Source organism: Natator depressus, chromosome 12 (genome assembly GCF_965152275.1).
Source record: "Natator depressus isolate rNatDep1 chromosome 12, rNatDep2.hap1, whole genome shotgun sequence".
NCBI lineage: Eukaryota > Metazoa > Chordata > Testudines > Cheloniidae > Natator > Natator depressus.
Window position 1 is genome coordinate 10,872,293 of NC_134245.1, and position 23,859 is coordinate 10,896,151.

Consider the following 23,859-nt stretch of genomic DNA (forward strand, 5'->3'; position numbering starts at 1 on the left):
TGATTTCCCTGTGATCAAAACAGGCTGAACTTGTTTCAAAGAAGATACCTCCATTCTGACTATGGAAATTTGACTTTACATTTATAAGACATGTTTAAAATTTACTAGAAAAAAGTGTACATGCAGCAAATAGAACTCTCTTTATATTATATATGTTTCTCAGTGAGAAGAATATAATCACTGTTTGTGATGTGTTCCCTAAAATGTTCTGTAATTGTATCATTTAAATTCAAAAATGTTTTGGGAATCACTTTCTATGAAAGTTGGTACAGTACATAAAATAAATTTGAATTGCAATGTTTTTCAGTGCTTGTCCTTCTGAAAATGTACAAACTGGCCGTGGCACTATGTTCCAGTTAAGTGTTCTGCCTGCAAGACAAATCCCTTCTGAAGTCAATGGAAGCTTCACTTTTGACTTCAGTAAGTCCATTGGTCTTTTCTATTTAGTATTTTCTTTTTCTAAAAAAAGAAATCAGTTATTTACCCTGCTATTACCTCTGAATGTGTAACTACAATGGCATCTATCACAATTCTGTGCAGTTGCTTTACCATAAAATCAGTTCCTGTTAGCATCGTAGATTGCTTCATAGCTCAAATAGAAAACACTGGACTTGTTTGTGCACTGAGAACAGAGTAATCAGGAGAAGGCCCAGAGCATCTGCTAAAGAATTATCTTTGGAAAACACATTTAAGACCTTGCCCCCAGAAATAAAAAGTTGTGCAGTTAACACATTCCCCGAAAACCTAAACATGCTACATTTTTCAGTTTAACTCTTTCCCCACCCATTTTTGGATGTGTGAAAATGTAATTTTTGTTTAATCTGATATTAACTCCTGGTTTATCCAAATGTAGGTGATTCCTATTAGACAAAGCAAATTTCAGAGGATAAATTTAAAGTCTTTTAATACATTGGCATGTAAGAAATTAAGTTACTTAAAACCACTTACTAATAAATGGGTGTAATTTAAATGCATTTATCCTGCCCCCTGAACAAGTACAATTTGCTAATCAATTTGGCCCCAAGTTCCTAAAATCCTCACAGTTAGGAAAACACAGTATAAAGACTTGCATAGATAGGTTCTACTCCAGCATAGTCACCAGAGTTCAGGGTACTCACCTTCTCACAGGATCAACCCCTTAATCCACTGAGTAGTCAATGTTTGCTTGGTCTAATTACTCAGTAAATTCAAAGTGTGAAAGCACTTGCCCTGCGAGGTTTTGTTACTGTCTGTTGTTCCCTTTGACTAATTATATGTTTTGCAAGCAGGATTCTTTATTCATAAGGTACAATGCAAATTAGTGTGATGTATGACTGCACTGATTCTAGCCTCAGACTTTTAGTTTCAATAAACATAATAAGTGGGTTGTATTGTAATTATCTGTAGAGATCTCATCTTGATATAGCGTTCAGTAACAGACTATACCTATACAATAAGCCACATTACAAGTTTGGAGACTAGTTTGCCTCAGACAAAAAACTAATATAAAATAAAGTCTAGTGCAATTTAGGTATCTTTAATTTATCCTCAATATGAATGTTAATTTTGAAGGGAATAAAAAATGTTTAGTATATGAGGGCAAGTAAATTGGGCAACTTCAAACTCTGTTAGCATCAGCTGTCCTGCAAAAAAACATGTTTCACCTTACACAAATCATCCAGCTGAAGCTGTGCCCCACATCTACCCATTCAATCAAATAACTGTGCACACCTCCAGCCCCTCCTCAGTTCTGTGCCTCTTAATTTTGTGTCCTCAGTCCCACATCAGTGCTCTCCATCCAGGCCCACATCTTCCCCTTATCCCCACCACACCTCTATTCCCATAGCTCCATGGGCTCATCACCCAACCTATCCCCCATGCCTTGAGGGTTGGGGGGGGGGGGGGGGAGCTAACCCTGCCCCAGAGGCTCTTCACCCCTACCTCTCCCCAGGGGTAATCTCACAGAGTTGGAGATAGAGTAGCCAAGTAATTTTCCTCAGAGGGGAGCAATGGCACCCTGAGCTGCTGGGTGTTTTCTACACCCTCCGCCCCCAATGAAAATGCTACTGGCTGCTCCCCCATCAAACACTCCTTTGGTTCCAGGGCGCAGGGTTGGACAGCTAAGCTTGCCTCCTGCAGCAGCTCTCATTGGAAGGGCTCTTATGAATGTCCACTCAGGTGGCCTGCAGGCCTGGGAGTTGATGCTGGAGGTCATCTCCTGTCATAGTGAGACTGGGTCCAGCAGGGATCAGAATAGCAATAGGCAGGATGGCTGCCTTGCACACACCCCTCTGAGGAGGGGAATTCCCCACTTTATACACAGGGGTCAGGCTGTGCAGGGGTGCACAGCTGGGGAAGCCAATGGCCCATGGGCATGGCTAACTTATAGGCAATGAAAGGCAGCTGCGTCTTTACAAGAAAAGCCAGAAGTGGGAGAATGATTAGTAAGAGTTAGCTGTACAGGAAGCAGCCTGCATGGAGGAATGGCCCACAGCCTTAAATACAAAGCCCTCCTCCCTCATTATTGCCATTCCCACTGGAGAGGTTTAGGGGTTGCAAAAACAAGACTAGTGCCAACCTGCCCTCTAGCCTACCAGTTATATGCTAACAGTTTGTTTGGGGGCAAAATAGGGCCATTAGTTTCTTTGTTGTATTAATTTTAGGAATTAAACCAGTTCCAGAGAGGAATTTTGGTTCCCACACAAACTATTGCATTGTGTTTTGTTACCTGTGTCTTTCTGATACTGCAACAGCATGATCAAGCTACACAGCCAGACTGTGTCAAACTCAGGAATAAGATACAAGTAACCGAACTTCCAGGCTGGATACTATAGCAGTGGTTTTCAAACTTTTTTACTGGGGACCCAGTTGAAGAAAATTGTTGATGCCCATGACCCAACGGAGCTGGGGATGAGGAGTGGGGCCGGGAATGAGGGGTTCAGGATGTGGGAGGGGGCTCTGGGCTTGGGTAGGAGGTTGGAGTGCAGGAGGGGGTTAGGGCTCTGGGGTGAGACTGGGGATGAGGGGTTTAGGGGCAAGAAGGGATTCCAGGTTTGGGGAGGCTCAGGCAGGGGTTTGGGGTGCAGGGTTGGGGCAAGGACTTACCTCCAGCAGCTCCCGGTCAGTGGCGCAGCCAGGGTGCAGCGGCAGGCTTCCCGCCTGTTCTGGCGCCTGTTGAGGCACTGCATCCTGGAAGTGGCCAGAAGTGGGTCCCACTCCTAGGCGGAGGCGCGCAAGCGGCTTCGAACAACTCTGACCTGCAGGCACTGCCCTCCCAGCTCCCATTGGCCGGGAGTGCAGAAGCGGTGCTTGGGGCGGGGGCAGGGTGCAGAGCCCCATGGCCCCCCTGCCTAGAAGCCGGACCTGCTGCTGGCCGCTCCCGGGGCCCAGCACAGCATCGGAAAAGGTAGGCACTAGCCTGCCTTAGCTGGGCAGCACCGCTGATGGGACTTTTAACGTCCCAGTCAGCGGTGCTGGCCAGAGCAAGGAGACCCAGTGCCTGACATGCCAGGACCCAGTTCTGGGTCTTGACCCACAGATTGAAAAACACTGTACGATAGCCAAACAACTGGCATTGTGGTGTACCCAAAGAAGTCTGAGACTTCCATTAACATCAGTCTGAATAAGATCTCTCTCTTTAAGATCTGCATTATCTAGCACTTCACAGTGAAATAAGCAGGGATAGATTTTCACTGATAGGTTTACTGATGCTTTGGACCAGGGTTAATTTTCTGCGGCACGCAAGCTCCCCGCAGCCCCCTCTCCAGCGTTTAGAGTGGCTCTGGCCTGGCATGCACTGGGGACAGGGCAGGCTCCCTCCCTGCCTACCTGCCCTGCCCCCACGCCGCTCTGGGAAGCAGCCAGGACCTGGGGCAGGGAGGGGGGCCACAGGGGTCTGTGTGTTGCCCTGGCTGCTCCTTTAGGTACCTCCCGCGAAGCTCCCATTGGTTCCCCATTCCTGGCCAATGGGAGCTTCAGGGGAGGTACCTGGAGGAGCAGCCAGGGCAACACACAGACCCCTGTGCCCCGCCCCCCCCCCCGGCACCGCCCAGGTCCCGGCTGCTTCCCAGAGTGGCGCAGGGGCAGGGCACGCAGGCAGGCAGGGAGCCTGCCCTGCCTCCGGTGTGCGCCGGGCCCAACCGGCCCCCTGAACCCCTCCTGCAGCTGAACCCCCTGCTACACCCTGCACCCCGACCCCCTGCCACACCCCAAACCCCTGCTGCACAGTGAGGCACTTGGTGTTCTCATCTGGAAGGTAGCAGTTTCAAAAATTGAAGTGCTTCTGAACACCCTGCTGACATTCATTCACCAATTCAACCAGACAAATGACTCCTACAGAAGTCCCCTGAATCTCCCATCCAAGCATTGACCAGCCCTAAGCATTTAGCTTCTCAGCTCTGATGCAATCACATTACACGGTAGTACATCTGTAGGGTTTTGGTGGAATGGTTTTCAAAATGTCTGTCATTAGCTCTTTACAGTCAGCTTGCACTAAAGTATACATGTTCATGAATGGTGAGAAGTTGAATGTAAAAGTATGTCGCAGAACCATGATAAAGAACCAGCACAAAAAAAAAAATGTAGCATGCAAATTAATGTTTCAGAAAAATTTAAATTCCAGTTGGTCTTTAGAAAGAAAATGGGTACTTGTTTCATCCCACAGTAACATATTACTTCACACTCTATGGGAGTGGGAGCATTCATTATGTTTAAAGCACTGACTAGTAGTCAGAAGAACTGGATTTTATTCCCAGCTGTGCCACTGATCCACTGTGTGACATTGGGCAAGTCATCTAGTCTTTGTACTTAAGAAAGTGTCTGTGCTAGAAAGTTTCAACGCTTTAACGATACTATTCAAGTTAAAGCAGCAACCCAGCTATACACCTGTGTGATAGGATTACACTGGTCTAAGAGTGCTTATACTGATCTAGCTTACTCTGCTTCAGGAAACAAAATAAGCTATAGCGATAGAAGGCATTTTTAGACCAATATAATTGCATGCACACTAGGGCTTATAACTATATTGATTAAAAATCCACTATGCCTCTATGAGGTACACTTCTAGAAGTACAGAATTTCTGGTATATACAAGGTCTCACTTTCACTTACCATAAAATAAGTCTAACACACCACACAGGGATGTTTAGTTTGTAAAGGGCTTTGAGATCTTCTAAGAGAATGTGTGCAAAGTATTATATGTCAAAGTCTCTCAAAAACCTTTATAAACATTAGTTTACCTTGCCTTACAAGGATGTGATTGCTGTAATTGTTCCCTTTACCTAACTCAGAGATACAAATGCCTTCCTTCAATAGGAATGAGGGGTCAACCCGCCAAAGCTCCACAACAGAAGCCCAGCCCAAACCAGCCAACCTCCTCTGTTTGTTCTACTGTTCTGTAGCTTTGTTTCAGATAGAGAACTAGCCTATTATCTTTAAGGCCTAGGATGAATGTAGCATGCTGCTAACAGCCAACAAAATAAAACCTGATAGCAAGGGCACTTTTAAAAAAAACTGGACTATGAAGGAACAAGCTATCACAGCACAAATTAAAGGGAATCTTAATGAATTTCCTCTGCACAGAAATTAAAGGCACTAAACAGTTTAAAAATTACTTTTCTACAGATAGCAGCAATGACCAAAGAGACTTCTACCCTATGAACAAGTCACAAGTTGAACCATTGCACTTTCAAAGGTAACAGTTTATAATTATCTTTGAATATTTGTGTATTAAGTTAATAATTTTTACAAAATGAAAAAAGTGAGAGCCTTGGCTTAATCATTGTTCTACATTATTCTAATGATTTCTAACTCCATTTAATAGAAGTCTTTGCCTGAATGCATTACATTCTATCAGCTAGGCTACAGAAAGGTTTGGCACAATAATTGTATTCTAAAGATGTGCAGAAATACAAGCAACACATACCAGGAATCCTCTATTTTGGATTATTAGAGGCAGGATTTGCAGGATACTGTGGCGGAGAGACACAGGATACTGTGGCGGAGAGACACAGGATACTGTGGCGGAGAGACACAGGGTGGTCATACAGTAAATTGGGGAGAAGGTTAAGGAGCCTGACAAATTTTGTCTGCCATTTTTAACCGGTTTAGGTTGGTTGGAAGGTAGGGATAGGGTTAGGATAGAAAGAGTACAAAGAAAAGTAATCTCTGGTGTAATTCCATTGACTTCAAGGATTTATTTGGCCTGTTCACCTAAGTAAAATGTTTCAGATAAAAAAGGTTTTTTTGGCCCTTTGAAAATCCCTGCCTCACCATTGCTCGGATGCTTGCAGCTGGTGCTTTTAGAGTAGAGAGAGAACATCCAGGGTTCAGTTACAGATTAAGGAAAAAATGGATATGTGCCACATCTGTATTGTACTGGAGTGAACCCCAGCAAAGTTTTTATATATATATATATATATATATATATATAAATAAAACTTAAGTGTTGCTGTGTGCCAACATTTCCTTATGTTCTAATCCATGTGGGTTCACATTCAGAGTTTCACTTAAAACTCAGGCAGAGCCATTGATTTTCGCAAACCCTGTGAAATTGCATACTTTCCTTGATCATCAATCAGTCCAGGATTACACCAAAATGTTATGAACCTTAAATGTTTTTCACAGCTGTACTCTGCACCCAGGATGGCCACCTCCTCCTGTGTGTAGTCAACGGAAAATTACATTCCCAACATTCCAGGTTAGTTTAGCATTAACTGTGCCATCCAGGTGATGTTTTATCATGTTTCTTTAGTGTATGAGGACATTGATTTCATGCTCTTTTTTTTAAGCCCAGTTCTTTGTAGGTACAAATAATGAATAGCTCTGAATATCTGATCTCAGAATCAGAGTCACAGTACCTGTGCACATCTTTACCGTGTAATCTGAAGAAACCGGTTATTCAGAAAATACTAGCATTACACAGTTTAAATTAATGAAGCAACAGCAAGAAAAGAGCTTAGATGCAAGGTATCTAGATGTCTCCAAATATTGTAGTTCAGCAGTGAAGAGTGTCACTACTTTGATCACCACAAGGACTGTTAATTTGCCTTTTCATGATCTTTTTGATTTGAAATTATGTCTCCAAGTGGATGCTGTTATTTAATGACATTATTGAAAGCATCTTTCTTTGATGGAATATTCATAGTTTTGTTTCCCCTTCTCTAATAGAGCAGAGCACTAAAACTATAGGGGTAAACATGCATGTGCAAATCTAACTCTGTTCCCTTGTGCATTAGAATTGTAGTGTAGTTACATGAGCATACTTTTTCTCAAATACAAACTCCACCCCCCCTTACAAAGCCATGCCTTATTTAGGCCTTGAAACAATGCTAAAGCTAGTCTGAATGTTTTTCCCTGTGGAAACTTTCACTGAGAAAAATGAAATTTTCCATGGAAAGCAGCCACTTTTCACTAAAAGTTTGGTTTGGTCAAAAACTCAATTTGTGTTTTGTTTTTAACTAGATGAAGATTTTCAACCAGTCCTAGCCAATCGCCCACGGAAGTCAACAAAAGATACCTACAACTTAATGAACTTTGGATCAGCCCTTCACTGTGCACTTACTGAGTGTTCTGCTGTGAATACATGTGTAGCCACATTACCATCCCTGTGAACATTGCTAGAAAGTGCTTTTAAAATTTTACATCATTTTTACTGCACAAGTGCATTAATTAAGAGTTCATAGCTCTTTCAAAACAAAAACAAGTTCTCTGGAACACTGAGGTACTTCTCAATGGAGGGTTGTTTCCTAGCCAAAATTTCAAAACTTCTATCTAGTCATTTGGTGCTAGGGCTGTGACCTTTTTTGAAAAAGTTTCTCATGAAGTTTTCCAACTTTCTGCTTATACCCCAAAATGGCTCAGCTGTTTTTGCTTAAAGTTCACTGTTCAGGAGAGACCCAGCCTTAAAAGCATAGACTAAAATAAAAAGTTTCTGAAGCCTAAAAGCAATTGAAAATGGGGGTTTAGAATGGATTATCTTATGCAACCTTAACTATAGTGATTACTACCACTCCTACCATAAGTAGTCAAGGAATGAGCTCCTGTATACAAATAGCGAGCAGCAGTAACTGCCCTAAAGAGATTTGTAGTAGTGTAGTAAAAGCTATCCTTTCTCCCAATGCCAAAAGCTTTCATATGCTTGCTAAAGGCCAATGCAAAGCCCACTGAAGTCAAAGAGGCTTTCCAACTACAAAGATAAGCCCCCCTGCCCCCAAAGAATACAGCTTAATCTAATACACAACATAATGTTCCATTATCACATTAATCAAGCTAAAAGCTTGGAAGAGTTGCTGGAAATTCATCCCCTTCACTACTTGCAAAATAAAGCAGGCTCTTTAGTTCCCTAGTCCAATTAAAATCCCAACTCCCCTGATGATTACATTTCTTATTCTGTCAAAGGAATGGTGTGGTGTAAACTTAAAGGATAATGGAACTAGTATTGTTAACAAAACAAGGTCACACAGATTGTCCCAATCAGCTCCAAAGCTGAATCTTAAATAGCAATTGAAAAAGCTGTTACTTGCAGAAAGCATGCATTATAAATTCACATATTAACCTATATACAGTAATGCATATTCCACACTGACCTAGTAGTCTACTGGACAATGCTCTGCGCTGTCGTGCAGCTTGATTTTTTTTTTCTCTTTTGTTCATAGTCTCTTCCAGCTAAGATCACTCTGGAGGCAACAAATATTCTCATTTGTTTATCAGTTTGCATTGTGCTGTACAGCAGAGATAGACAGGGTCTCCATCCTAACAGCCTTAATATTTAACTTAGATATATGGTTAGATAGTCTAGATCAGTGGTTCTCAACCCACGGCCCAATCAGCACAGAGCTGCAGCCCATGTGACATACAGGTAGTATATATATTGTGTGGATAAGACTCACAAAACAGAGGGCTGCATATGTAGCCCACAATGGTAAATAGGTTGAGGAAAAACTTTTCTAGATAGTCAGGTCTTGAAACAGCATGTCTCTCCCTCTCCACTTACAGTTAATTGAACTACACTGAAAGACCTCAGAAGAGAGATGTTGAGGAGGGTTTAGGCCTTGAGGCTGAGAAGCGTGCTTTACATTGCTTAAGTGACTCCTTTGGTTTATAAGGAAGGGCTCCAGATCTTCCTACTATACCATATTATGTCTACTCCTTTTATGCCAGATGAAGTTGCCTGCCGACTTGTAATTTGATACTAGATAGGAGGGTGAGGTGGGAGGGCCTGAATAACAGAATCTTCAGAACTCAAGGGATATATTCCCTCCCTCCTCTCCCTAAAAAAAGCTGGGCGTTTTAATTTTATTTATACCTACATAATACATACAGAGTGTAGTATATAGCTATAATGGATAACTGTTCTACCACAAACTGAAAGGGTGACTTGCAATGGAATGCAAGAGTCTGAAGGACTACTTGTTCTATACAAGGTAGGATGGCAGCAGCCAAAGTAATGTAGCTGGACAGACTTTTCAGAAATTCTCCCACTCTTGGTTTATCACCAGGGTAGCTCCCAGGGTTATCAACAGTGGAAACAAGAGTGTAAACTAGGCACAGCCATTTTTACTAGGGTGTATTCTTATGCTTAGAGGGTATATGCCATTTAACGAAGTTCACACACTGGGGAGGTGTAGCTTATCCACTTAAGGGCTTCATAGTGCATATCCCCTGTGTGGGTAACAAGGAGCCTCTCCTCTACGTTGTGCTCAATAAAATGGGACTCTTTATGCTCAGGGAGATAAGTATTAGGACTTGCCCGATTCCCAAGACTTGCCCCTGAAAAGAGAGCATGGAGGGACTTGGCTCATGGCCCTGCATTCCCCATTCAAGCTGGCTAGAAGAGATTGCCAGCTACAGAGGAGACCAGGCATTCTAGCCTCCACTGACCAGGGTGTCAGTGATTGCATGCTCCTTGAAGTGCCAGAAATTATGCCTGCTTCAGGCAATACCACCCAGAGCTTCTACTGCGGTGGTGCACTCTTTACTGCCCCAGTCTGAGCCTGTAGCTATTTGCCACACTGCAGCCCACAGAGACACTTTGTTCAAGCAACACGCAAATGCTTTCCTCGGTTATGGGGCAAATGTAAACGTGAGCCTTTCCCAAGTTACGCTGAACTTAAAGGATGCAATGGAGTCTGAGGCCAGCTTGTAGAAGCTGGCTTCTACTAGCTTGTCATTACTCTTCTGCAATCTGCCGAATATTGACTTTTCAGTTCATGCTTCTCTGATCTAAGTCATTGATTATTTTGCAGTAACAGCATGGTGAATATTTGTTGTACTTGGGTGGCAGGCACAGGAAAAAAAAATTACGAATCTTGTCCAAGATTAAAAGATCCTGGTAAAAAGCTCTGAGGAACCAGACAAAATCTAAAAATAACTTAATCCCGCTCCCCAACATTACAGCAGAAAGCAAGCTCAGTACCATACCCATAAGTCAATGGCTCTCTAGCTATAGCATTGTATATTAATCAGACGGATGGTCTGAAGTTGATAGGAGTCTCTACGTGAAGTTTACACAAACTCCTAGAATGATGAGCACAATATAAGAACTTATATAGAACCGAAGGGAACCTACCAACTCTAATTACTCAAACTGGGAAATAGTTAAAGTCCTACAGGGCAAGGCCAAAACCCAGTGTTTGGGCTGGTTGTTAAGTAGGCACTTAGAGGAGGAATCCTCCAAGCTGTGGAGCCACCTAAGCCAAGGCTACTTCAGACCAATGGCTGGAATAGCCTCCAAAACTTTACACAGTCCTTCCCATGCCAAAGTAGGAAGGATACATGCAATGACCTTCCCACATGACCCTTCCCAAGCATGGGAAGGATCTATGCAGTACCAGATTTCCCGGACTCTCCCTCTCATTCCTCTGCATGCCACCCCAATCCTGCACCACAAAACTGCACCAGTTCTATCACCTAGAGATAGTGTACACTGAGCGGCAAGGAGTCTGGATCTGGGCCAGAGCAGAGTGAGAATCCTGAATTGCTTCAGTGCATGCATTTCAACGCATGTTCACTCCTTCTTATGACAAAGTTTCATGTAATTAGGTATCATTGATACAGGAATTCTTAACTCTTCCAACCCAGGACTGCCTCCAACCAGTTAGCAATATGTGAAGGGCAGGGTGGTTATGATCCTTTGATGCTTACTTGTGATCCCTCTCAAGGGACTGAACTCCTAGGCTGAGAAGCTTTCCACTAATTCCCTTGGAATACAGCAGTTATACCTGACCAGACAGGGGTTAAATGCTGCATTCCACAGAGATTATTTCCTCCATCTCATGATGGCTGAGCAAAGCAGGAGGCAAAATTGCTACTACTTAATGTGGGAAAGATTTACGAATCTCTGCTCCTGGTCTTGCTACAATTGCTCCCAGCAGGGGATGAGTTTATGACTTTCCTCTCTTCCTCCGCCTCCCACAAAATACCCAGTACCCATGTGAAGAAAAGTCCTAGTTCTGCTCAGGGTGGAGAGGGGATATTTTGCCAGGCAGGTATCTCTTGTCAAAATGAAACTGCTTAGTGAGAGTTCATATAAAATTTCAGCATAGCAGGGTTTCTGCCATGTGTGAAGTACAACAGGAAAATGTAGGATACAATGGAGCTGCAGTCTTACATCATGTGAAAGAACAGAGATACAGGCTCTCCCACAGAGATTTATCATTTGGCATCTTGAATGCACCACTTGAAGATAGGAACTTAGCAATAATTTCTCACTAAATTAATTCAGGCAGAAACAGGGAGTGTGTTCAGTGGTACTCTTCTAGCCAGAAGCCACTACAAAGCCTTATCTCCAAGTTTCTTCTGACAATGTATGCAAATCCTAATACAAAAATTTGGCCAACTGTACAGTTCTTGGTTGTATTTTTATCAAGAATTGTGACAGCATAAACAATCAGAATAATCTCTAGTTGTTTCTATTTTTTCCAGAATTGCAAGATTTAAAAAAAAAAAAAAATCAAATATTTAAAATATAGTTAAAATAGGACTTTAAAGTGGTTGCACAAATTGCCATAAAAACATGATTGAAATGTTTTGCTGTGCAGCTATCGACTGGCGTGTGCACTGACTCGGTCTGCATATGTAAATTCATACAATGCACCACTAGCTTGCTTGTATGTGCATGTATGTACTACAGGTAAAGCTACATTTTAGTCACGGGTATTTTTATTAAGATCATGGACAGGTCACGGGCCGTAAACAAAAATTCACAGGCCTGTGACCTGTCCATGACTTTTACTAAAAATACCTGCCCTGACTAAAACTTGGGCAGGGTCCCGCTGGTACTGGGGGAGGGAGGGCCACCCCCGCTGGTACAGTGGGCGGGGTGGCCAGGCCACAGCACGCAGCCCAGGACCCCTTCTGGTGCTGGGGAGGGCGGTGGGGAGGTATTGGCAGGGGCTTCCTACCTGGCTCCACGTCCCTGCAGGTCCTAGGCGGCAGAGCAATGGGCCAGGGCACGGGCTCCGCCGCTCCCGCCACAAGCGCTGGCTGCCACAGCTCCCATTGGCCGGGAACCGCAGCCAATGGGAACTGCGGGGGCAGGGCCTGTGGGTGTGGGCAGTGCCCAGACCTTCCACCACCTAGGAGCTGCGGGGAGGCCATGCCAGGAGGAGCCAGGGAACCCCCACCCCCCAAAGTAAGCACCCCCCTGTACTCGCCAACTCTCAGCCCTTAGCCCCCTCCCACACACCCCAACTACTGCTGCTGCTGGCCGCTGCAGAAGTCATGGAATCCATGATTTCTGGAACCTCCATGACAGACCCACAGCCTTAACTACAGGACCAATCCTTATGAACTAATTTTAATTCTCAGAATCAACAAATAAAGCCCAAAGGAATCTAAAATAAATGTTAGCGTTTGACTTAAGTTTACATTTACCATCTCAATATTTTAAGCTTATTGTTCCTGTCAAGTAGCTTGCATAAAAGATAAAGGAAAAGAATATCATATGATCACCACCAAGAAAAATAACATTTTACCCTCATAAATAAAGCTAAAATCTTTGACACTGGTCTTCAAAAAAATAATTTCAATTTCATGGCATATTTAACTCTATTCACCTGTAGCTCCTAGCTCCATGGCTAGAACTTCAAGAAAGTATACATATAGTTGTGCAAGCAGATGACGTAAACAGGAAATTCTCTGCAATCTAGGGCAGTGGTTCTCAACCAGGGGTACGTGTACCCCGGGAGTACACGTCGGTCTTCCAGGGGGTATATTAACTTATCTAGATTTTTCCGAGTTATACAACAGGCTACATAAAAAGCATTAGCAGAGTTAGTACAAATTAAAATTTCATACAGACAAAATGAGAAAGTAAGCCATTTCAGTAAAAGGGTGCTGTGACGCTTTTGTATTTTTATGTCTGATTTTGTAAGCATGTAGTTTTTAAGTGAGGTGAAACTTGGGGGTACACAAGACAAATCAGACTCCTGAAAGGGGTACAGAAGTCTGGAAAGGTTCAGAACCACTGATCTAGGGTATGAAGTTAACTTTCAATTGCTACAGATGTAGCAGGTAGTCAAGCCTGTCTTTGTTATTGTAAATCTCTTCTATTTATCTGTGTATGCATTTACATTGTGTTTAAGGTGATTGGTAAACAAGCTGCAGGTAATCAAGAAGCTACAGCATTCAAGAAGCTACAGCATTCAACTGTGCCAGTACATGATTAGAAATTGGTGTTGCATTAATCCAAGTACACAAATGGTTTAAGACTTAGATATAGCAATCCAGCAGAAAGGTAGGTATACAGCAGAGTTATTTGTAATGCGATAGCACCTCAGAAATCAAGTCATGGACCAGCACCCCCACTTTGCTAGTCACTGTACAAACAAGAACAAAAAAATGGTTATAAATGGGCATATAGATAGAATATGCTTCAGTGTCTGAGAAACTGGAATCATGCTTTTAATTTTGCACATGCAACTCTGCACTAAGTTTTGATTATGTACAAGTTCAGTTGTGCACAAAATGTTGCACATCTGAATTAGGGCACATTCAGAAACTGAGCCCTTTATGTCATTTTATTTCCACACTGACTGGCATGCATTTTTTTGAACTTCTTCTTAAACAGTCATTCACATGGGTGGCAAGTGGACCCCCCTCTTTGGGGAGGCTAGCCCACCAGCCCCACCCCTTCTGCCCGAAGCCCCACCCTCACCCTCCAGAGCCCTGAGCCTCTTCCTCCCATGGCCAGAGGAGCCCCAGCCCAGCCGCCCCGAGCCGCCAGCTGGCCCGCCCCGAGCCAGCCTGAGCACAACCCCGAGCCACTGGCTGGCCTGCACCAGCCACTCCGAGCACCACCCCGACCCCCGGGCCACCCCAACCCCCAGGCCAGCCCCAGCGCCGCCCCAGGCCACTGGCTCAATCCCTGGGCTGCCCCAGCCCCTGGCAGGCCCGAGCCCCAGACAAGAGGAATTTCAGCAGACCAGAATGGTGGTAGTTGTCTAAATTGATTGCTACTCTAAAACATGCCTGCTTTCTACTTTTAGGGTATGTTTTGGGAGAAAAGTGCTAGAAAATTTAAATCTGCTGTTATGGTTCAGCCAATATCTGCAGTACAGTGTTCAAACCACTACAAAAGCACACAGAACATCTTTGATCTCTGTTGGCCTATTCTATGTAAAGTTAAGCAGACGAATTAAAAAGTAAGAGAAATCTTTGGGAGAGATTCAGGGAATCAGGACATTTGTTTGAAGGACCAGCCCAGTGGTCAGCACTTTGTGTGAGGACATCGAAGAGCTGGGTTTAATTCTAGGACCAGTGTTAATTTCTAGGAGCTTGATCATAGATTTACCACACCCCTGAGTAAGAAACAGTGCATAATTGTGATGCCGTGGGCAGAGACCTGTGATCAATTGTGCCTGTTATAACTTGGTTCCTGGTTTTCCCTTGCTCCAGGGGCAGGAAGAAAGCTGCCCTTATTCATCAAAAGTAGTAGATCCTGATAGACATGGAGAACCCCTGAAACCTGTTCACATGAGAAGAGTAGCAGCCATGTTAGTCTGTATTCGCAAAAAGAAAAGGAGTACTTGTGGCACCTTAGAGACTAACAAATGTATCTGAGCATAAGCTTTCGTGAGCTACAGCTCACTTCATCGGATGCATTCAGTGGAAAATACAGTGGGGAAAGCTTATGCTCAAATAAATTTGTTGTGGCACCTTAGAGACCAACAAATTTATTTGAGCATAAGCTTTCCCCACTGTATTTTCCACTGAATGCATCCGATGAAGTGAGCTGTAGCTCACGAAAGCTTATGCTCAGATACATTTGTTGGTCTCTAAGGTGCCACAAGTACTACTTTTCTTCTCATGTGAAGAAGTTAAAGTGACAAAAAAGTACTTCTCCAGGAGATGATTTGACAGTCAAGTTTTGTAAACCCTATTTTGACCCAGTAGACATGATTCTGAAGTTGGTCTTCTTAGAAACTAAGGAAAAAAGCAGTGATCTCCTTGTGGACAAGGTCTGATACCACTACAGTGCACGATCTATCAACCTAAAATCACTTCTAGATAAAAGCAATTATTTATGCCAAGGTCTTGGAATTTAGATGGAAACAAAAATAGCCACAATTGTACATCCTTCATACATGAGCTCGAGTAGAAGTCAGTCAGAGGCCACGAGGACTTCAATAAACTTATATGGTACATTCATGACTCACCCTACCCTGTCACTGCTATGTCTTAGGGTAGAATGAAAACAAGTCTTCATCCAATCAAATGTGTTTCATATTCTATTTGACAGAGCTTCTGAGGCAGGCTGAAGGTACAGGGTTTTGGGTGGAATGGGAAGGGGGTATATTATGCTGCTGTATACACTAGCTAGTATGTTAAGGTTTTTTGTTATGCTATTAGTGGTGGTTATCTCTATGTAGTTTGAATTTAATCAGTGTCAGCAGCCAGAGCTTCTTTAAAGCAGAAGCAATAAACAACCAACATATGATTCCCTAGAACACCTTAGACACCTACAACAACTCTTTCAGTATTAGAACTTCCATCTTACTCTTAAACAATGACACTTATTTTTCTCATTCTACTGGTGTTTTTCAATCTCACATTCTCAGTCCTCAAAGTTAAACATACTTCAGCATGAGAGAATGTTTAGTAGTAGACTATGCAACTAACTTCCAATTAGTTCAATATAATTTAAATCAGATGGCACTACACAGTTGTTCAAATCTGGTCTATTGATGCATGCGGGTAGTGTGGGAATTAACATGCTAGTCTGACAGAGTACTTGCAACTGCTTAATAAATATTGGGGTGACAGTAATATAAAGCATACTTCTCATTTATCTGGTAAGGTATTTGCCATATTTTTTTAATCCACAGTCTTTAAAAAGAATCAATTATGTTAGATTATGCAAAGAGTTTGATCCATAGAAAATGCCTTATGCATCACTTGTTTAAAGAATTGTTACGTAAACATGGCAGAATATACTTCATAGTAACATCTTTAAAATGGTGACAGTTGGAGAGCTACATGTGATATGGAAAAATCTTACCTAAAAGAGACAAAGATGTACAAGTGAGAGATGCATAAGATTGCTAAAAAGGGGACACAGGCAAAGGAGTGTAGTAGTCCAGAACTGTGTTTAAATGTTGGCTTGTTCTTTTTCATAACATATGGCTGACAAAATCAAATATACTTTAAAATAGCTTTAGTGAGCAGGCAAGTAGAATTTTGTAAGATTGTCATTATCTGCAAATTAATCCATGCCTATCTCCCTGGAGGACCATTAAAACCAATACCAATCAGAACTGTAAGGAGTGGAACCCAATGATATGCCTATCTTCAAAATACATATTTAGCAAAATTACCACCCTGTGTGTTTGCTATATCCAAGGATAAAAATATGCAAAAGAACATGCCAAACAGCCAATACCATCATACAACAAATGCTTCAGTGCAGATTTCCACTACAAAAAACCCACACCATGTAGCACTGCCAAGAAAAACATTTCTGATGTAATATCAGCATAGGAAATCTCTCCAACATAACCAATAACCTGAGAATAATGTGCCAAGACACAGTGAATACAGCCCTTAAAATTTCACCCAGCAGCTGCATGAAACGGAAGGTAAAAATAAACCAGCTCATGTGCATGTTTCCTTGAAGTGATTCCCTCACCCAGCCCAGAACTGTCATTGCTACTTGTATTTTAGGCCATTTATGCAGGTGTTATCATAGAAACTAGCCTTTATTAGGTATAAAAGCAGATTTTAGTGCAAAGTTCATGGACATTCTTGCATATTCTTTTCTCATGGTACTAGTCCTGGAACCTTAAAAATCCTGTTTCAAAAGGAAGGGAATGTGGTTTATACAGGAAAACACTAAGCATAATAATTCACCTTGCAGAGTATATGGAATATTAAGGATTTTTTTTTTTTTGGCAGATACACTTCTCTCTTTCTGCACAAAGGCAGATTGCCCTCCTACTGCCAAAGAAGACAGTGCATCACCCATTCTTGTTCTGATCAAGAGAGCTCTAAGTCAAGAGTACCTGGGAAAGGCTCGCTCAAAGCAAGATGTGAATATGCATAACAGGTTGGATGGTGGTTTGTGAGGTATCTGTTCTCCACACCTCAGGAGAGACTGGCTATTTTTGTCGTCATGCAATCTGGAGTAAAAGAAAAGTACCAATATAAATGTTTAATGGTACTTGTTAGTCTTAATTTGAAATTCTCTGAAGTTACTTTGATGTGAAGTCTAAAAATACTTTTAACGTATAATTTTAAATATTGACAATATTTCCTTTGAATTTGCACTGGCATTAAAGATTGTTAACTATCTCTGGCTTAGTCTCTGCCTCTCATTACATTTGGAATCTCTTTAGACAATATCGTAAGTGATCCCTTGTTTTGGCAGTCCTAAACCAGTGTCTCAGTATGATGCTAAAGAGCACTGTTGTGATGGCAGTGCCTCTCTGGTGGGATGAAAAACCAAGCTCCTAAACACCTGTGGTCCTTAGAGATTCCATGGCATTTTTAGAGTGTAATAGTACTCCAACCAGTCTGTCAGGTCATTAACCTTTTGAACATAAATGTGGTTTAATCTGAGTGGAGTTAATTTCCTATCCTAAAGTGGTGTGTGGCTTTTGCTTTGTTGAACAATTGTTGAACTGCTGCTCAGCAGTGGCTGTATTTCAGGGGTGGGTGATAGAAGGTCAGGCTCTGGCTCCCTCTTCAAGTACACACCGTGGGGAATAGGATGCAAGGAGCCTTCCCCTTTTCCCTGCATCGGACTCGATCACAATCCCAGTCCTCGCATGTTCCAATACTAGGTTTGGACCTACATTTCACCCTGCTCCGTCTGTTGTTTCTTTCAGCCCCTGTATTATCTGTCCCTCACCCGCTCTGCATGTTGTCCTTTATCGCCACTTCCCATCCATCAAAAGACCACACAGACATCTTCTGTCTTGCAAAGATCCTATTTCTCCTCCTCCATTATGTCTGCCCTCTCCGTGAGGTTGTCCACACTTCCTCTCAACTTCTGAAGTCCCCTCTCCCTTCACTGAGATGGCTGTTGAAGATGAGGGAGGGCAGATTTCCCCTTCTCCCCCGCCCCGCAACCTTCCCAGGGTGCCTGGATGCAGCACTTCTGATGCTCCTCTTGTAAGTGTGAGGCTGGATTTCTTTTGCATCCTGTCATCTGCCTACCAATATGTCCCTCAGAAATGCCTACACTGCAGCTGGGAGTGAGCCTACCAACCCAGACTCACACTAGCAAGCCTTGAGCTAGCACTTTAGAAATAGTTGTGGATGTTGCAGCTCTGGCAGAGCCTTGTGCTTTCCACCTGAGCTCAAGCTCATCCGACCCCTTAGGTTTTAGCTTGGATGGCTACATGAAAGACTGCAGTGGCAGCTCTGTGGAAGAGATATTTTAGGTGCAATCGATCAGCTGATGGCCAAAAGATCACACCAGCCTTACAAACCCTCTCCCATTTCCCAAAATAAAATCAAGGCCCCTGTGGCTTGTAGAAAAGTGGCACAAAGATGTGCAGTCATTGTCTGGCCTCCAGCAGCCATGAAGCTGTTAATTATCTGTTATCACTTGTCATAGTGAAACACTCTGCCCTCCCATGCCTGGTCAACTTGAGACCAGGAGGAGAACAGGGTCTGAACTGCAAAGTTTGAAAGTAGATCTGAACTTAAGCAAAATGAGAGCATTTAAATCCTAGTGAGTGGATCTGGGGTTTTGGTTTGTGCCCCACCTACATCTAAAAGACAGGCAGCAAGCTACTTTTTCCAAATGAGATTACAGTAATCTTAACTTCTTTAAATGAAGTCAAAAGAAGGTAAAATGGGATCCTGTGATTAAAAGTATCTTTTCAGACTCAGTCTTTTTAAAGCAACTCTTTGAAGCGTTCAATATGTATGTGAATTATAACTTGGGTTTACCAATATGTATTTAGAATCCCACATGCAGTTTACTTTTGCTGCTATTATTGCTTAACTAGATAGTGGTTGAGTTACTTGAAAGGGCTCCTCCAATTATTGTGCCACATTAGAGAAACCATTCATCTTCTATTCATTTGCTCAGCTAGCAGATTTGAGGAACTGTGGTACATAAACCCTGAAATTATAAGGCAGTAGTAAAATATACAAACCAAGCCAGTGCCTTTTTAGTCGCAAGACAGCAATTTATCTTCACTACTGACTATAGTAAATACAAGACAAAGTTCTGTCCTATACAAACTGCTCAGAAAACCCTTAATTATCAGAGGAGCTCTCAAGACACTTTTCCTAGGATTTGTACTGCATTAGTGGTATTTTTAGCTATATTTCACCAGCAGACTGATAGAGTATGGCCCTTGATGATGATGATCTGATTTAAATCATAGAAACAGAGCTGGAAGGGACCATCTAACCCATCCCCCTTGCTAAGGCAAGAGCAAGTATAACTAAACCATCTCTGGCAGGTGTTTGTCTAACTTCTTCTTTAAAACCTTCAAATATGGAGATTCCACAACCTCTCTTTATAACCACTTGTCAAGGTTCCTCCCCCACTCTGAACTCTAGGGTACAGATGTGGGGACCTGCATGAAAACCTCCTAAGCTTACTTTTACCAGCTTAGGTTAAAACTTCCCCAAGGTACAAATTAATTTTATCCTTTGTCCTTGGAATATCCACTGCCACCACCAAACTCTAACTGGGTTTACTGGGAAACGTAGTTTGGACACGTCTTTCCCCCCAAAATCCTCCCAACCTTTGCACCCCACTTCCTGGGAAAGGTTTGGTAAAAATCCTCACCAATTTGCATAGGTGACCACAGACCCAAACCCTTGGATCTGAGAACAATGAAAAAGCATTCAGTTTTCTTACAAGAAGACTTTTAATAGAAATAGAAGTAAATAGAGGTAAAGGAATCACCTCTGTAAAATCAGGATGGTAGATACCTTACAGGGTAATTAGATTCAAAACATAGAGAATCCCTCTAGGCAAAACCTTAAGTTACAAAAAAGGACAGACAGAAATAGTCATTCTATTCAGCACAATTCTTTTCTCAGCCATTTAAAGAAATCATAATCTAACACATACCTAGCTAGATTACTTACTAAAAGTTCTAAGACTCCATTCCTGGTCTATCCCTGGCAAAAACAGCGTACCGACAGACACAGACCCTTTGTTTCTCTCCCTCCTCCCAGCTTTTGAAAGTATCTTGTCTCCTCATTGGTCATTTTGGTCAGGTGCCAGCGAGGTTACCTTTAGCTTCTTAACCATTTACAGGTGAGAGGATTTTTCCTCTGGCCCGGAGGGATTTTAAGGGGGTTTACCCTTCCCTTTACATTTATGCCACCACTTCCTGTACTTTAACTATCCTTATAGTCAGGAAGATTTTCCTAATATCTAACCTAAATCTCCTGGGCTGCAGATTAAGCCATTACTTCTTGTCCCACCTTCAGCAGACATGGACAAGGGTAGATGTGCCTCACTGAATGGGAAAGGCTAGGTGTCAGCCAGAATCTGCATGGGGGAAGCTCCCTAACAATCCCTCCCCGCTCCGCAAAAACAAACAAACTGTTCCATTCTTTTCCCACCCATACCCAACAACCCTCCAAGTTCACACCCAGGCTCCTTCTCAGCAATTTACTTCCCTCTCCTTGAGCTACTCCATTACCCCCGGCTCCCCCAAGCCTTTGCACTGCTTCTGAGGGGTGTGGGAAATATGGTTCTGTATTGTAGTTTAAATGAATTATTACTCAGAATTCTGTACTAATATGCCTAGTAAGAAATCTATTTGTCAAAAAACATTTCCTGAACGTGTCCCTATGTAGCTCTGTCCCTATACAGCTTTGAACCCCCTCCCCTGTCATCATGTGGCCCTGTGCCTCCACTCCCATTCAGACGTACTTGCTGACAGGTATTTTGAAATAAATGACCAAAAATAATTTAAACTGGTGTGGTTATGTTATTTTGACAAAATACACAGAATTTTAAAATACTGTGCGCGGTAATTTTTGTTACAGAATTTTTTATTTTTTGGTGCAGAATTCCCCCAAGAGCATATTTTACAGGCAGGACTCTTAGAGGATTAGGCCAAGCTTTCCACGAATGGCCACTAATTTTGGATGGTTTGTTTTTGCGCCTCAGTTCGCAGAGGCAATGAGCACTTATAACTACAGTTAAGTCAATGGAAGCTGTGGATGTTCAGTATATATGAAGAGTCCGGAGCAACATGTTTCAGGCTGGGTACGGAAGATCAGTGGTTGCTTTTGAAAACTCTGGCAAGCTGCTTACCAATAGTGAATGAGTGGTAAAGGTGGAAACAGAACCTGCTATAACCCCTTGATACCACTGTATCAGAAGAGAAGTGGAAAAATTGAACTGGAAAATGTTTTATTGAATAGGTTGCTTTGCACAGCTGTCACAAAAAGTTACCTGCCCGGGCACAGGCACTGAGTTATACCAACTACATGAAGTTGAGTGACTGAATACAAAATAATGCTTAACACCAAACCTCCTAGGCTGACAGCCAGAAGGACTAATAATTACATAGGCAGGCACATTGGGCACGCTGCCACAGCATCCCCTCCCATACAGCATACTGGTCAGTTACATACTAAGCCTTAGAATTTTGGCCTAAGTTTCAGGCTCTCGTTTCTCAGGCCCTCAAGTCTTTGCTATGGGTTTTGCAGGTGATATTGTCAGTTGCACAGCAACCCTGCAATAACTTGATCCTGCTTAATTTAGGTCAACAGGAACCTTACCGTTCACTTCATTAGGACCAAGAGAGTGTCTTGGTTACTGATGACTAGATAGAGGATGAACAGATGGGTCCCGTCCAGGCGGGCCTCAAAATGAACATTAAAAGGGGAGTTCTTGAGTGAAACCACTCAGACTTTTCGATTTCAATTTAGGCACAGTCCCATTCTTGGACACACTGTCTCCAGACGGCTGCCTCGATCTCTCCTGGAAACTTCTAACCATCCAAGATAAAGTTACCACATACTGTCATACAAGTCATTTTTTAAGATACCACACTCTATTGTGTGCTCAAGTTATGGACTGTTTCTTCTACCAGTGTGTGGTGTTTAGATGCTGCTTGTAATTATTAGAACTGTGAGCACTGGCTGTTGGGAGTCAGGAAACAGGAGGGGGGGGGAAGTTGAGGCGGTGGAGTGAGAGCTACTGAGGGTGCAGCAGCAGCTTGGAAAAGAGGAGGTTTCCACTTTAAAAATAAAGTTCAAGTCTGTAGTACCTTGCCTCGTTCCTACAACATTTTGGCGACGAGGATGGATCTTCTGCCTCTGAACCCACCTGCACCCTTTCTGCAAAGCCCAGGTGAGCCTCCAATTGCTTTTACTGCCTGGATCCATATGTTTGAGACTTATCTGCTTGCAATCATTGCTACAGAGATTTCTGAAGTAAGAAAGCGTGCTATGATAATCCACTGCCTTGGAGCAGAAGGGCAGTGTATATTTTACACTTTTCCCCTTGCAGATGATAAATATGAGACTACACTCACTACATTAAAGAACTTTTTTGTGCCAAACGTGAATGTAGTAGCTAATCGCTACAGATTTCACCAGCGTGAGCAGAAAACAGGGGAGACTATAATGCAGTATATTGTTTCCCTGAGGAGTCTGATTGTAACTTGTGACTTTGGGAATATGGCAGATGAGATGATTAGAGACCAGCTCATTGAGAAAACCACCATGCTTTCTATAAGAGAACGCTTACTTCTAGAACCACAACTTACACTAGAAAAAGCAATAACCATTGCTACTCAGATTGAGTCAGCTACAGCTGAAGCCAGAATAACGAGCATGGATACAGGAGGCACAGTCCAGGCTGTGACTCCTTTGCAGAAAAGTTCACTATCACTGCAGACAAACGATTACAAGAGGAAAACTAATGGAAAATCACCGAATCAGCAAATTCAAAATATAGTAAAAGTATGCTTTCGCTGTGGATCCCCACAACACCTTGCAAGCTACACAGGATGTCCGGCAAAAGTAGCTCAGTGCAATCATTGCAAAAAGATCGGGCATTTTGCTAAAGTATGTCGCAGCAGCCAGTTCAATCAACAGGTGCACGCAGTTACAATACCAGATGTTACTGTGCTGAGTGTGGACAAAATCACTACTGCACATATTCCAGGACAGATAAAGTGCACTGTAAACGTTTCCACCATACCCTCAGGCAAATTACACTCTATTTAGCTAATGTTGGACACTGCCTCAGCAGTATCTATACTACCTGATTCCATCTATTTGCATTACTTTAAAGATATGCCTCTTATTGAACCCAAACTTCTCTTGGTGTGCTATTTGAAAAACCATATTCCAGTACACGGCTGCCTGCCAGCAATAGTTACTTTTGGCGATTGCTGTGTAACTGCAGAGTTCTACATTGTCCACAAAGGCATTCCTATCCTTGGC

At 42.7% G+C, this 23,859-nt stretch overlaps 1 protein-coding gene across 1 annotated transcript in view; it reads right to left on the reverse strand.

The window, feature by feature from the left end:
• The window catches only part of SMPD3 (sphingomyelin phosphodiesterase 3), a 248,842-nt gene that overhangs the window by 218,679 nt on the left and 6,304 nt on the right, over positions 1-23,859 (reverse strand). The gene's annotated exons all lie outside the window — the stretch shown is intronic.